This window comes from Crocodylus porosus, unplaced genomic scaffold, assembly GCF_001723895.1.
Source record: "Crocodylus porosus isolate Cpor-Errol unplaced genomic scaffold, CroPor_comp1, whole genome shotgun sequence".
Lineage (NCBI taxonomy): Eukaryota > Metazoa > Chordata > Crocodylia > Crocodylidae > Crocodylus > Crocodylus porosus.
In genome coordinates this window covers 87,172,823-87,182,534 of record NW_017728906.1, presented here as the reverse complement: position 1 = coordinate 87,182,534, position 9,712 = coordinate 87,172,823, and the positions used below count along the sequence as shown (strand labels likewise).

Genomic DNA, 9,712 nt, shown 5'->3' with positions numbered 1-9,712 from the left:
TCCAGGTCTTGTTGCAGTCTTTCCCTCCCTACTAGTGTGCTCACCTCACCCCAAATTTTGGTATCATCAGCGAATTTAAACAGGTTGCTTTTCACCCCGTTGTCCAAATCGCTGACTGTGTAGGCATCAATGCCACAGTCGCCTAGTTTTTTAATGAGGATGGGGTGGGATAAGTGCAATTATTTTGAGAATGTCAACCTTTGTTTTTTCAACATTTTCATAATCAGGAATGCCAAGATGCTTCATTTTGAATCTTTCTAAATAAAACCTTGTCTCAAGATTTGTTGTTTAAAAACTAACCTAAGTTAAAAGGAAAAAAAAAGTGTAAAGAAAATAGATTTTGATTTCAGCCAGCAAATAATAACCCTTGGAAAATGTCCCTTATCCTAATAATGTTAAGACTGCTGGCTATTAAGGCTATTTATGTGAAGTTCCAAACTGGAGAAATTTCCTCCAAATGAATAGTTGAAAAGGTTAATAAGTCAAAAATGAAACAAAACATTTTGGTCAGCAGTTGCAAAAGAAGCGTTTCAGGTTGGCATGACACCTTTCTTTTAGTTTGCAAAAACACCTAAAAAAAGGTTTTACAATGCTATTGGCCTATTCTTTATTAGGAATTTTGGCTAAAGACTCACAATTATATATAATAATTGATGGAAAGTCTATCTATGTATTTAATTCATTGAGTTTACTTTGAACCATAATTTCCCTTCCTCTCACCTCCGCCCACCCGCCTGCAAAATCAGGTGTCCTAAAAGGGTAAGAGGAAAAGAAAAATGCAAAAAGCAAAAACAAATCATAGACATAGTGACATAAGGTTTGACATTAAACCTTGATCATTATGTTTTGAAACTGTATTCTTTGTTGGCTGATCATATGAGCATGGCTAGAGAAAACTTCCAGTGTATAATCAGCAGAGAAAAGGAATGTGAGCAAAGGCCATTTAATATCTATTTTATTTAAACTAATTTTCTTTTCCATTCTTTAAGTAGAAAAGGTTGGGAAGTGGGAATTGAAGGGGAGTTTTTTTGGGGGGGGTTGCTTATTTAAGTTCCTTTTTATGTCACATTTTAAGTTTCCATTCTTAATTCACACAAGTCTTTGAAATGGGGAAAAACAACAGCTGAAGGCTGTTAACAAAGACAAAGTACTGCATAATATCTAGTGTTCTGAGTGTGTAGGTAAGGCAAAGAACTTAAATCTCAAACTTTACATTGAAGTTTTTTCTTAGGAATTCTTTCACTCCTACCACGTTTTATTGCAGAAAATGTATCTCAGAAATGTATCTCAGAACTGAAAATGTTTTTCAGTTTCATGCTTAGGAAAATAAAAACTGGAAAACAACTGACTCTGAAACACTTTCTATAAAAAGAGTTTCTTTCAAAGGAGAAGTAGTAGTTATGACTTTCAGAAAGCAATGGCAAGTTTTTTTTAAAACAGTCTCACTTTATTTCATTCTGAGTAAGGACAAGATATGTTCCAGATATCACTTCTTCTTTTCCCCTTTCTTCTTAAGGAGAGAGGTATGACTTTGCAGCTCAATGGGGCTTTCTTTTGAGATTTAGTTCTCCTTTAATCTGGATATTTTCTAGTCATTTTTATTTAGTAAATCAGGGTTGCATTAAAAGAATCAAGCAAACAGCAGTCTTAATTTTATTAGGACTTAGGGACATTTTCCAAGGGTTATTATTTTCTGGCTGCAATCAAAATCTATTTCCATACATAGCATTTAGAGTGCAACCTAGAAGTATTTTACTCACTCATTAAGTATTATAATCTGTTTGCAGATGTAGGGCTCCAAAGTGCAAACTGATCAGGATTCCTAGCCATAGTTATCCTACCTATTTTATTCTGTTTCAAACTTTTAAATTAGCAAAACAACAGGTTGGACAAACGTTTACCAAGGTATCCCTCAGTTCTAAAGGATGGAAAGAAAGCGTTTTCTTGCTCTAGGCCAGTGGGTCCCACACAAGGTACCTTAAATGTAAGGCACCCTCAGAAAATGCTAGTTCTTTCCGCTCAGTTTTTGATTACAGAAAAATAGTAGAGCAATTCTTCCCTTGCAAGGAACTCAGAAAGACCACAAGAAATCAGAATGTTTTTGACGCTATGAATTCCTCTTTGAAATATCTTGGTTTATCCTGTGAATCATGTGGAAGTGTTTACACACCTAAAACTGCTAATATTGAGTGGCATTCTCTTGCACCCTTAAAAGGATCTCACTGTACCTTCAAGGGCCCCAGCACCTTTGTTGAAAAGCACTGCTCTAACACTGCTGATTTCAGGGGGAAGAGTAGAGGTGTAAAAACTCCTGGTCTTGGAAAAAAACATATGTCCTTATAGATCTGTTTTTCTGCTGGTACTGAGAAGAGTTCCTAGTACAAGGCAGTTATCTGAATTACTATGATTATATGCAACTGTCTATAATAGGAAGTTGGGAATGTTATCTTTTCACTTTCTAGATGCATCTAGAAAGTGCATCTCAAGTTCTTTAATAAGCATCTATTTCTGCTGTACCAACGATATTTTTAAAGAAGCAGATAAGTTTCCATAACCACAGGAGGGGGCGGGGGAGAGGAATAGACTTTTATTCCTGTACCATAGTACAGGTGGCCCTGATGAAAAGCCTTATAGTAAGTTTTTTTTTCTGAACCTATTTGTTAGTGTGTAGTGCCAAAGTTCAGGAAAGAATATCAGCCAGGTCTCAAAACTCACAAGCCCAGTCAGGTATTATATCCTATTATAGCCAGCTAGCAAATGCTTATGCAGATGGGAAGAGAGCGAAAGAACAGGAGACCTTTACAAGGTGGAAACAAGTGAACTTCTCTAGTCCTGGGAAATTACATGAAGTGTGGTTGGAAAAGAGAGTGAAGGAGGGGAGATTTCCCTTGCTCTTTTCCTTGTAAAACCCCGTTTTGCAGATCTTAGATCGGTGAGCACCTATAGTCCATGGCCTGAAATCACCAGCACAATGCCTCTCCCTTGAGCTGCCACCCCACGGGACCCCTTACGCTGGTGGCTCTTTGCTCCATCATAGGACCTCTGGAAAGCAGGGAAAGGCCACTATCTTCAGCGCACAAATGGGAGGCCGGGGCCCTGGGGCATTTTGCCGCTTCCTATAAACTGGCTCACGGGACCCAGCTTAGCCTGGCACGGGAGGGGGCTGCTAGCAAGCACTCCTTGAGGGGGAGGCTCCCAGGCAAGCAGAGCGGGGAAGGACCACACAGGGTCATCTCGTCCTGCCTCTACTCAGAGGAGGATGATCCCGGGCTCCTCCATCCCAGCCCAGCCAAGCCAAGCCTGTGGCCCCGCAGCTCCTAGAGGCTCCCAAGCAGGGAGACTCCCGCGCCGCCCGGGGCCGCGTGCTGTAAGCCGCCACGCCCTGCTCCTAGCCCTCTGCCCCCCCCCGCAGCCTGTCTGTAAAGCACCTGAAGCCCGGCAGCGAGTCCCGCAGCCCCCTCTTACCTTGGGCCCGGGGCCGCGCCGCAAGCCGTGCCGCGGAGAGCGCTCCTCCCCGCGCCCGCCCTCCCGCCGGCTCGGCCTCTAGGCGGGCTCGCAGCCTCCTCGCCTCCGCCCTCCTGCCCCAAGCCGGCTCCGAGCGGGGTGCTTCTCTCTGGGTGGCTGGCGGGGCGAAACGCGGCACCCCTTGGCCCGCAGGCCTGGGATGCAGGACGCTCGTGTTACCCTGGCTGGTGGGCAGGGTTGCCCTGGGGGTCTCCAGGAGTTAAGAGCTCAATCTCCAGGAGACTGCCGGAGGCAAATGAGAGGGCATGCGTTACAAGGCATGTGAAATGTTGGAGCCGATGGATACGGTTGGCCGGTGGGTTTTGAACATGGAATAGCAACGTGGTGTTTGCCCGCTTGGCTTAACATCACGGATGTCATTATGTGGTGTGATGAAACCCCCCCATGGCAGGGGGTCGGACTTGATGAGTTGCTCAGGTCCCTTCTGACCCTACCAACTATGAAACTTGTTGCAGCAAGGGAAGTTTAGGTTAAATATTAGGAAAAAGTTTCTCACCAGGAGAACAGGTTGCCCAGAGAGGTGGTGGAATCTCCATCCTTGGAGGTTTTCAAGACCTGGCTAGACAAATATTTCCCTGGGATGATCTAGTTGGAGATGGTCCTGCTTTAAGTAGGGGGTGGACTAGATGACCTCCTGAGGTCCCTTCCAGCCCTAATTCTCTATGATTCTTTGCTCCGAAGGCTTGTCCATACTCTTCCATGACTGCCACCAACCGTTCTGGCAGCAGAGAGTAGCCACCAGGCTCCTGCTGCACTAACGTGGCTTCATTTCTTCATCTGCACCAGCCAGGCATAAAGTGCACCCTGAAAACCTACAGCTATAGCTGGCAGAAGGCATGGGCATGCCTATGAAGGTCTTCAGCTGGCTGCTTGGCAGTGATAGCTTTCTTTCAGATAGAGAAGGTTTTGCTCTGCTGGCAGAATTAAGTTCTGCCAACAAAACTTTTTGATGTATGTAGACCAGGCCAAAATGAGCCTAGAACTCATTCCTGACCTAAAGACCTATGGCAGGGTTGTTTGGCAGCAAAGAAATTGGCCAACATGTTGAGAGGTCAGCTAATCCTGCAAGGCTGTCAACTAGTATGTGGCAGCTCTACTCTGCTTGGCAGATGTGGAGTAAATTGTGCTCTGCTAACAGCATCCTTAAGTGTCTCTGTGGAGACAGAATTCCCCCTCCTTCCTGTGTGCTGGAGACTACAACAGTTTGCTTAATTCATTATAGCATGTGGGGGTGGGAGGAAGAAGGGCAGGTTCTGAGGCTTTGAGAGGGAAGTGGGGAGTAGGAGAGCCTCTGCCCTTTGGGGGCAAAAGCCCCCCTTCTGCAGACTGTCTGTGCTGCAGATTAAGTATGATTTTTCTAGCTGAAGCAGACTACTTTAATCTACAGAACTGGTTGACAGGTAAGAGGGGGTTTAAGCAGGTTAAGCAGCTGCCTGACAAGGTTCAAGCAGGTACTTCATTAATTAATTGCATCTCCCAGAACTCAAGAATTACAAGGTAAGCAGGAACTAACAAGAAGGCACACACAGCCCTCAGTGCTCCTAGATGAAATAGCAAGCAGGGTCAGTTCATTTTATTCAATTTAGTTTCCCAGGATTTGGCAAATGGTTTATGTCATGTGCATGATATAAATGGCTGGCCATGTTACCACTAATCTTCTTAATTTGCTTGCACTTCAGTAGTAAAGGCAGCCTGTCCTAGTTTAATCTAAAAGGTCTCTGTGACACTTCTTCCAGTTTAGGATGCCTTTAAATAAAATTCCATCTCTTCTTCCTTTCTGTAGAGCGATTTGCTTGGCTGCTGCTTTCTTTTCCCAGAAGTGTGAGGCCTTTCACTTCAGAACCATGTATACCCGACTAAATCCTGCAACCCGTAGTAATCGTCATTTACCTGTGTCATAGTGGTGCCCACCCCAACTATGTTTTATTCAGAAAAGATATGATTTGTCCTGAAAAGCTTAAAGTCTGTGAAGACCTTAACAGAAACATGGAGGAAGGAGATACTGCATAAAGACAATAGGCAACAAGGACCCTGTGTAGGGAAGGTGGAATTCTGCACAGAATTCAGGGTGGACTCTGTTGACACCTATTCTCTCCTAAAACTCATCCTATTCACTTCTAAAAACATGTCTTATCCTATTCAGAGGCATCCTTATTGCTTGGAATACTATCCTGAAAAGTCTCTCTCACCAAATTTTAGGAGGGAGTATAAACTGTCTTGATATCTTCCCTTTAGCATTTCCTACTTGTTTCCCTGATTAATGTAAATATTCTCATTATTATACACAGGTGAGTTTGTTTTATTTTTGTGAGTTATTTGAATGCATTAAGGGACAACAAATGGATATTGTAAGGTCATTTCAAACATAAAGGATGGCATGGAATGAAGTGTGTAGAGATGCCCTTTGCAGAGGAAAGAGAGGGGAATAGGAACTGGCATCTTTAGAAGAGTGGTGGAGAGACTAGATTGAAAATGAGATTATATGAGGCAAGGATGGTGTGATTCAGGTTTTGAAAAGAGAGATAAGAAATTTAAGTTTGATATGCAATACAGAAATTCCTATATTGTTTACTCAAAGAGCGACAAAATGGGAAAGTGTGAACACGCTTTTGGCAGAGAATTTGCTTGGCTTGGAAGATAACAGGGAGAACTATAGACATCAATGGGAATGCTGATGGAGGTGGTAATGTAAGATTTATTCCATAATTTGTAGAGTGAATATAGATTCTTCTGCCTGAAAAGTACAGAAAACTCCTGAAATTTCTGCAGCATTTGAATCTAATACAAATGTACAATTTACTATAGCATAGCATTTGGGCTGCCATATCAATTATATGTTTTGTTCAACACCTTACTTCACTACTTAAAAAATTGCGTCTACATGGTGAAGGTCATCCAGTCCACTACCAACAGCTGGAAGCTGTGTGTAGAATGTATGAGAGCATTTTTTTCAATATAGAAATAAGATGATGGTAAAATAAAAATCATTGATTTCTAAATAAGTTCATTAAAAACACAAAAGCAACATTTTGGTAACAGTAATTTTTCTTTTTTCACTCTTTTACACACACTTTTTCAAGAGTTGCTTGATTTGGTATCTTGCATTCTCAGTCCTGTGACTTTTCAACTGTACTGTAGATGGTCATGAAGCTGTATGGTATATACAGTATCATAGTATGATTTTGATCTCAAATGAATTTTGATTAACAGTAGTGTTAGGCTCCGGGAGCAGCAAGAGACAAGCAGGTGAAAGCCCACTGCACCCCCACTCCCCCGAAGCCCCCCAGAGCAGCCATAGAGCCTCCTGCCAATCCCCAGCACAGCTGGAGGTAAGCGGGGCCTGTGGTGGGAGGGGGTTAACCTCTAGAGAGTGGGAAGAGGTGGCTGAGTGGAGCCGGGTGGGGTCTCGCCCTGCCCAGGCCCCTACTTGGCCCCAGCCCCCCAGGGAGAAAGACAGGTAGGGGGAGGGTACTTACCAGTCCCTCTCTCGTGGGGCAGGGCCCCACTAGCCCAAGAACAGCTTCACTGATGGTGGGCCTACTGTGCATTCTCATAATTTAAAAAGGCCCGCTAAGAGCAAAAAAGCCTCAGTTAGGCTCTGGGAGCAGCGAGAGATGTGCAGGTGAAAGCCCTCTGTGCCCCCACTCTCCCAAAGCCCCCCAGAAGCTCCCCAGCAGCCGCGGAGGCTCCCGCCATCCCCAGCACAGCCAGAGGTAAGTGGGCCCCATGGTGGGAAGGGGTTAACTCCTAGAGAGTGGGAGGAGGCAGCTGAGTAGGAGCCGGCCGGGTCTTGCCCTACCCAGGCCCTTACTTTGCCCAGGCCCACAGGGAGCCGCACAACTGGAGCCTCATGAACAGGCTGCCCAAACAGGCATGCTTGTCTGCTAGCATGTGAGTTAGTGCAGAATTTGCCCTGCCTGCGAGCCCGCTAGGGTAGACAGACTCAGGCCCAGCCCATCTACCAGCAGCATGCCGTGGATGGGTACTCGCCACACCCCGAGCGTCCGCTCGGGGTCTGCAGCCCCCACCCCACCTGGCACCTCAGAGACGGCAACCCAGATGGAGCCCATGGCTCTGGGCTCCATGCAGACAGAGCCCCTGGCTCTCAGCTGCGGGGGCTGCCTGTCCCTTTTTCAGGCTCTGGGGCTCAGGAGCATGGCCACCTCCCCTTGTGGGGTCTGCTCCCTTCTGGGGTCTCTGGAGCGCCAGCTGGAGGAGCTCCAGGCCACAGTCCAAAGACTGCTTGCTATCAGGGACAGCGAGCAGGAGATAGACTCCTACTGCCAGGCCCTTCTCCCCTGGGAGCTGGAGGGTAGACCACGGTCTCCCTCCAGGACAAGGGAGGACTCAGGGACCTCCTACTCTGCCCAGTCAGGGGCATGGACTAAGGTGGTCAAGGGCCCTAAGGCCCGCCGCACCAAGGCCCCTGCCCCACCAGAGCTTAGCAACAGGTACGCACCTCTTGCAGCCCCAGCAGAGCCTGCTCAGTTGCCAGCTCCTGAAGGAAACACAGGCTCAACTGCAGCTACTGCCCCCGCACTCCCCAAGACAAAACATAAAGTGTTTATTGTGGGAGACTCCATTCTGAAGGGGACTGAGGGGGTAATCTTCTGCCCTGACCCCTTAGCCCAGGAAGTCTGCTGCTTCCCAGGACACGCATCTGAGACATTGTGGAGAAGATCCCTAGGCTCCTCCAGCCCACGGACCACTATCCCATGCTCCTTATTCATGTGGGCACCAATGACACGGCTTGGAGTGCTCCCAGCCAGGTCATGAGGCGCTACAGGGATTTGGGAGCAGGGCTTAGGGGTCTGGAGAACACAGATGGTGTTCTCTTCTATCCTCCCAGTCACGGGGTATGGGCTGAGGAGGGAGAGGAGGATCCAGGTAGTTAACCAAAGACTGCAGCGTTGGTGTCATTGGGAAGGCTTTGGCTTCCATGATTACAGCCCGCTCTTTGGTGAAAGAGGCTGTGAGCTGCTGGGAAGAGATGGCCTCCACCTCTCTCCGCTGGGGAGGAGGCTCTTCTCAGCCAGGCTGGCTGACCTGCTCCACCGGGCTTTAAACTAAGCCCACCAGGGGATGAGGGGACTACTGCCACTGCTGGCCTGCTGAGCAACCCTGGCAAAGCCAGTGGGCCAAGGCACTTAAGGGAGCCCACCCCTGCCCCAGCCCTGGTACAATCTGTGGGCAAGGCAAGAGCCCCCAAGGGGACACTTACCAGCCTGTACACAAATGCCAGGAGCTTGGGGAATAAGCAGGAGGAACTCATCCTCCTGCTTAACACAAATAATTACGATGTCATGGGGATAATGGAGACCTGGAGGGACTCCACCCATGACTGGACCACAGGTATAGATAGCTATACCCTGTACAGGAGAGATCGAGTAGATAAAAGAGGTGGGGGTGTAGATCTCTATGTTAAGGAAAGCTATGCATCCCTACAAGCTGATGTTGGTGACCAGGGTGGACGACTGGAGACCCTCTGGGTTAAAATCTGTGGGGAACACAGCACAGGGGCCACAACAGTGGGAGTCTACTACAGACCTCCCACACAAAGTCCTGAGCTCAACCAGGAGTTCACCCGGGAACTGGCTGAAGCCTCATGCTCCAGGACCATGGTTGTCATGGGTGACTTCAACTACCCAGACATCCATGGGAGGATCACTGAGCAAAATCTGAGCCGTCACAAAGCTTCTTATCTTGCACGGATGACCTCTACCTGACTCAAGAAGTCTATGGGCCAATGAGGGGTAAAGTGCTGTTCAACCTGTTACTGGCTACTGGGGATGACCTAATCGGCGACCTAGTGATCGATGGGAAGCTGGGTGACAGCGACCATGAGCTGATCACCTTCACCATCCGCTGTAAAGCTGGCAAGTCAGTCAGCAACATGGAAGTCCTTGACTTCAGGAAAGCCAACTTTGATAAGCTCAGGAGGCTTGTTAGTGAGGCCCTAAGGGACCACAACCCCAGGGGGAGGGGAGTCCAGGAAGAGTGGTTGCTCCTCAAGAGACTGATCCTCAATGCACAAGCTAAGTCTATTCCATCTCGAAAGAAAGGCAGCAAAAGGGCACAGCAGCCCCCCTGGCTCTCCAGGGATCTAGCAGACCTCCTGAGGATAAAAAGAAAGGCCTACAAAGGATGGAGGATGGGATTCACCTCCAAGGAGGAATTTTCTGCACTG

General features: G+C 47.2%; 1 protein-coding gene across 1 annotated transcript in view; it reads right to left on the bottom strand.

Moving 5' to 3' along the window:
* IL18R1 (interleukin 18 receptor 1) overlaps positions 1-3,527 on the bottom strand; it is a 40,820-nt gene extending 37,293 nt beyond the window's left edge. The window contains exon 1 of the mRNA XM_019529563.1: positions 3,466-3,527. The gene's annotated coding sequence lies outside the window, so the exon portion shown is untranslated. The remainder of the gene's footprint in view (positions 1-3,465) is intronic.
* Between the last annotated feature and the right edge of the window lie 6,185 nt (positions 3,528-9,712).